This window comes from Dermacentor variabilis, unplaced genomic scaffold (assembly GCF_050947875.1).
Source record: "Dermacentor variabilis isolate Ectoservices unplaced genomic scaffold, ASM5094787v1 scaffold_14, whole genome shotgun sequence".
Classification (NCBI taxonomy): domain Eukaryota; kingdom Metazoa; phylum Arthropoda; class Arachnida; order Ixodida; family Ixodidae; genus Dermacentor; species Dermacentor variabilis.
The window spans coordinates 936579-942578 of NW_027460302.1; positions in this window are offsets into that span (position 1 = coordinate 936579).

Below are 6000 nucleotides of genomic sequence, written 5' to 3' on the forward strand. Positions count from 1 at the left end.
ATGCGCTTATTCGCGCAGTCCGAGGTGCCGATACGCGAAGTTCCTACCCGCGGGCATGAGGAGTCGACCCTCGATGCGCTTATTCGCGCAGTCCGAGGTGTCGACGCGCGAAATTCCTGGCCGCGGGCTCGAGGAGTCGACCCTCGATGCACTTATTCGCGCAGTCCGAGGTGTCGCCGTGCGCAATGCCTAGCCGCGGCCTCGAGGAGTCGACCCTCGATACGCTTATTCGCGCAGTCCGAGGTGCCGACGCGTGAAATGCCCTGCCGCGGGCTCGAGGAGTCGACCCTCGATGCGCTGATTCGTGCAGTCCGAGTTGCCGACCCGCGAATTGTGTAGCCGCGAGCTCAAGGAGTCGACTCTCGATGCGCTTATTCGCGCAGTCCGAGGTGCCGACGCGCGATATCCCTTGCCGCAGGCTCGAGGAGTCGACCCGCGAATCGCGTATTCGCGCAGTCCGAGGTGCCGACGCGCGATATGCCTAGCCGCGGGCTCGAGGAGTCAACCCGCGATGCGCTAATTCGCGCAGTCCCTGGTGCCGACGCGCGAAATGCCAAGCCGCGGCCTCGAGAAGTCCTCCCTCGATACGCGCGCAGTTCGAGGTGACGATACGCGAAGTTCCTAGCCGCGGGCTCGAGGAGTCGACCCTCGATACGCTTATTCGCGCAGTCCGAGGTGTCGACACGCGAAATTCCTAGCGGCGGGCTCGAGGAGTCGACCCTCGATGCGCTTATTCGCGCAGTCCGAGGTGCCGACGCGTGCAATGCCATGCCGCGGGCTCGAGGAGTCGACCCTCGATGCACTTATTCGCGCAGTCCGAGGTGTCGCCGCGCGAAATGCCTAGCCGCGGGCTCGAGCAGTCAACCCTCGATGCACTTATTCGCGCAGTCCGAGGTGACGATACGCGATGTTCCTAGCCGCGGGCTCGAGGAGTCGACCCACGATGCGCTTATTCGCAAAGTCCGAGGGGCCGACACGCGAAATTCCTAGCCGCGAGCTCGAGGAGTCGAACGTCGGTGCGCTTATTCGCGCAGTCCGAGTTGCCGACGCGCGAATTGCGTAGCGGCGGGCTCAAGGAGTCGACCCTCGAAGCGCTTATTCCCGCAGTCCGAGGTGTCGACAAGTGAAATTCGTAGCGGCGGCCTCAAGGAGTCGACCCTCAATGCGCATATTCGCGCAGTCCGAGGTGTCGACGCGCGAAATTTGTAGCCGCGGGCTCGAGGAGTCAACTCTCGATGCGCTTATTCGCGCAGTCCGAGGTGCCGGCGCGCGAAATGCCTAGCCGCGGGCTCGAGGAGTCGACCCTGGATGCGCTTATTCGCGCAGTGCGACGTGTCGACGCGCGAAATTCCTAGCCGCGGGCTCGAGGAGTCGACCCTCGATGCGCTTATTCGCGCAGTCCGAGGTTTCGACACGCCAAATTCCTAGCCGCGGGCTCGAGGAGTCGACCCTCGATGCGCTTATTCGTGCAGTCCGAGGTGGCGACGCGCGATATGCCAAGCCGCGGGCTCGAGGAGTCAACCTTCGATGCGCCTATTCGCGCAAGCCGAAGTGCCGACGCGCGAAATTCGCCGCCGCGGCCTCGAGGAGTCGACCCTCGATGCGCTTATTCGCGCAGTCCGAGGTGTCGACGCGCGAAATTCCTGGCCGCGGGCTCGAGGAGTCGACCCTCGATGCACTTATTCGCGCAGTCCGAGGTGTCGCCGCGCGAAATGCCTAGCCGCGGGCTCGAGGAGTCAACCCTCGATGCGCTTATTCGCGCAGTCCGAGGTGCCGACGAGCGATATGCCTAGCCGCGGGCTGGAGAACTCCACCCTCGATGCGCTTATTCGCGCAGTTCGAGGTGCCGACGCGCGAAATGCCTAGCCGCGGGTTCGAGGATTCGACCGTCGATGCGCTTATTCGCGCAGCCCGAGGTCGCGACGCGCGAAATGCCTAGCCTCGGGCTCGAGCAGTCAACCCTCGATGCGCTTATTCGCGCAGTCCGAGGTGTCGACACGCGAAATTCCTGGCCGCGGACTCGAGGAGTCGACCCTTGATGCGCTAATTCGCGCAGTCCGAGGTGCCGACGCGCGCAATGCCTAGCCGCGGCCTCGAGGAGTCGACCCTCGATACGCTTATTCGCGCAGTCCGACGTGTCGACACGCGAAATTCCTAGCCGCGGGCTCGAGGAGTCGACCCTCGATGCGCTTATTCGCGCAGTCCGAGGTGCCGACGCGTGAAATGCCCTGCCGCGGGCTCGAGGAGTCGACCCTCGATACGCTGATTCGTGCAGTCCGAGTTGTCGACGCGCGAAATTCGTAGCCGCGGCCTCGAGGAGTCGACCCTCGATGCGCTTATTCGCGCAGTCCGAGGTGTCGACGCGCGAAAAATCCTTGCCGCGGGATCGAGGAGTCGACCCTCGATGCGCTTATTCGCGCAGTCCGAGGTGCCAACGCGCGAAATGCCTAGCTGCTGGATCGAGGAGTCAACCCTCGATGCGCTTATTCGCGCAGTCCGAGGTGCCGACGCGCGATATGGCTAGCCGCGGGCTGGAGAACTCTACCCTCGATGCGTTTATTCGCGCAGTTCGAGGTGCCGACGCGCGAAATGCCTAGCCGCGGGCTCGAGGATTCGACCCTCGATGCGCTTATTCGCGCAGTCCGAGGTTCCTACGCGGGAAATGCCTAGCCTCGGGCTCGAGCAGTCAACCCTCGATGCGCTTATTCGCGCAGTCCGAGGTGTCGACACGCGAAATGCCCTGCCGCGGGCTCGAGGAGTCGACCCTCGATGCGCTTATTCGCGCAGTCCGAGGTGTCGACGCGCCAAATTCGTAGCCGCGGCCTCGAGGAGCCGACCCTCGATGCGGTTATTCGCGCAGTCCGAGGTGTCGACGCGCGAAATTCCTGGCCGCGGGCTCGAGGAGTCGACCCTCGATGCACTTATTCGCGCAGTCCGAGGTGTCGCCGCGCGAAATGCCTAGCCGCGGGCTCGAGGAGTCAACCCTCGATGCGCTTATTCGCGCAGTCCGAGGTGCCGACGCGCGATATGTGTAGCCGCGGGCTGGAGAACTCCACCCTCGATGCGCTTATTCGCGCAGTTCGAGGTGCCGACGCGCGAAATGGCTAGCCGCGGGCTCGAGGATTCGATCCTCGATGCGCTTATTCGAGCAGTCCGAGGTCCCGACGCGCGAAATGCCTAGCGTCGGGCTCGAGCAGTCAACCCTCGATGCGCTTATTCGCGCAGTTCGAGGTGTCGACACGCGAAATTCCTGGCCGCGGGCTCGAGGAGTCGACCCTCGATGCGCTTATTCGTGCAGTCCGAGGTGCCGACGCGCGCAATGCCTAGCCGCGGCCTCGAGGAGTCGACTCTCGATACGCTTATTCGCGCAGTCCGAGGTGTCGACACGCGAAATTCCTAGCGGCGGGCTCGAGGAGTCGACCCTCGATGCGCTTATTCGCGCAGTTCGAGGTGCCGACGCGTGAAATGCCCTGCCGCGGGCTCGAGGAGTCGACCCTCGATGCGCTGATTCATGCAGTCCGAGTTGCCGACCCGCGAATTCTGTAGCCGCGGGCTCGAGGAGTCGACCCTCGATACGCTTATTCGCGCAGTCCGAGGTGTCGACACGCGAAATTCCTAGCGGCGGGCTCGAGGTGTCGACCCTCGATGCGCTTATTCGCGCAGTCCGAGGTGTCGACGCGCGAAATTCCTGTCCGCGGGATCGAGGAGTCAACCCTCGATGCACTTATTCGCGCAGTCTGAGGTGTCGACACGCGAAATTTCTAGCCGCGGGCTCCAGGTGTCGACCCTCGATGCGCTTATTCGCGCAGTCCGAGGTGTCGACGCGCGAAATTCCTGGCCGCTGGATCGAGGAGTCGACCCTCGATGCGCTTATTCGCGCAGTCCGAGGTGTCGCCGCGCGAAATGCCTAGCCGCGGGCTCGAGCAGTCAACCCTCGATGCGCTTATTCGCGCAGTCCGAGGTGTCGACACGCGAAATTCCTATCCGAGGGCTCGAGGAGTCGACCCTCGATGCACTTATTCGCGCAGTCCGAGGTGTCGACGCGCGAAATTCCTGGCCGCGGGCTCGAGGAGTCGACCCTCGATGCACTTATTCGCGCAGTCCGAGGTGTCGCCGCGCGCAATGCCTAGCCGCGGGCTCGAGGAGTCGACCCACGATGCGCTTATTCGCAAAGTCCGAGGGTCCGACACGCGAAATTCCTAGCCGCGAGCTCGAGGAGTCGACCGTCGGTGCGCTTATTCGCGCAGTCCCAGTTGCCGACGCGCGAATTGCGTAGCGGCGGGATCAAGGAGTCGACCCTCGAAGCGCTTATTCCCGCAGTCCGAGGTGTCGACAAGTGAAATTCGTAGCTGTGGCCTCGAGGAGTCGACCCTCAATGCGTATATTCGCGCAGTCCGAGGTGTCGACGCGCGAAATTTGTAGCCGCGGGCTCGAGGAGTCAACCCTCGATGCGCTTATTCGCGCAGTCAGAGGTGCCGGTGCGCGAAATGCCAAGCCGCGGGCTCGAGGAGTCGACCCTGGATGCGCTTATTCGCGCAGTGCGAGGTGTCGACGCGCGAAATTCCTAGCCGCGGGCTCGAGGAGTCAACCCGCGATGCGCTTCTTCGCGCAGTCCGAGGTGCCGACGCGCGAAATGCCTAGCTGCGGGCTCGAGGAATCGACACTCGATGCGCTTATTCGCGCAGTCCGAGGTGCCGATACGCGAAGTTCCTACCCGCGGGCATGAGGAGTCGACCCTCGATGCGCTTATTCGCGCAGTCCGAGGTGTCGCCGCGCGCAATGCCTAGCCGCGGCCTCGAGGAGTCGACCCTCGATACGCTTATTCGCGCAGTCCGAGGTGCCGACGCATGAAATGCCCTGCCGCGGGCTGGAGGAGTCGACCCTCGATGCGCTGATTCGTGCAGTCCGAGTTGCCGACCCGCGAATTGTGTAGCCGCGAGCTCAAGGAGTCGACTCTCGATGCGCTTATTCGCGCAGTCCGAGGTGCCGACGCGCGATATCCCTAGCCGCAGGCTCGAGGAGTCGACCCGCGAATCGCGTATTCGCGCAGTCCGAGGTGCCGACGCGCGATATGCCTAGCCGCGGGCTCGAGGAGTCGACCTCGGACTGCGCTTATTCGCGCAGTCCGAGTTGCCGACGCGAGAAATGCCTAGCCGCGGGCTCGAGGAGTCAACCCGCGATGCGCTAATTCGCACAGTCCCTGGTGCCGACGAGCGAAATGCCAAGCCGCGGCCTCGAGAAGTCCTCCCTCGATACGCGCCCAGTTCGAGGTGACGATACGCGAAGTTCCTAGCCGCGGGCTCGAGGAGTCGACCCTCGATACGCTTATTCGCGCAGTCCGAGGTGTCGACACGCGAAATTCCTAGCGGCGGGCTCGAGGAGTCGACCCTCGATGCGCTTATTCCCGCAGTCCGAGGTGTCGACAAGTGAAATTCGTAGCGGCGGCCTCGAGGAGTCGACCCTCAATGCGCATATTCGCGCAGTCCGAGGTGTCGCCGCGCGAAATTTGTAGCCGCGGGCTCGAGGAGTCAACCCTCGATGCGCTTATTCGCGCAGTCCGAGGTGCCGGCGCGCGAAATGCCTAGCCGCGGGCTCGAGGAGCCGACCCTGGATGCGCTTATTCGCGCAGTGCGACGTGTCGACGCGCGAAATTCCTAGCCGCGGGCTCGAGGAGTCGACCCTCGATGCGCTTATTCGCGCAGTCCGAGGTGTCGACACGCCAAATTCCTAGCCGCGGGCTCGAGGAGTCGACCCTCGATGCGCTTATTCGCGCAGTCCGAGGTTTCGACACGCCAAATTCCTAGCCGCGGGCTCGAGGAGTCGACCCTCGATGCGCTTATTCGTGCAGTCCGAGGTGGCGACGCGCGATATGCCAAGCCGCGGGCTCGAGGAGTCAACCTTCGATGCGCCTATTCGCGCAAGCCGAAGTGCCGACGCGCGAAATTCGCCGCCGCGGCCTCGAGGAGTCGACCCTCGATGCGCTTATTCGCGCAGTCCGAG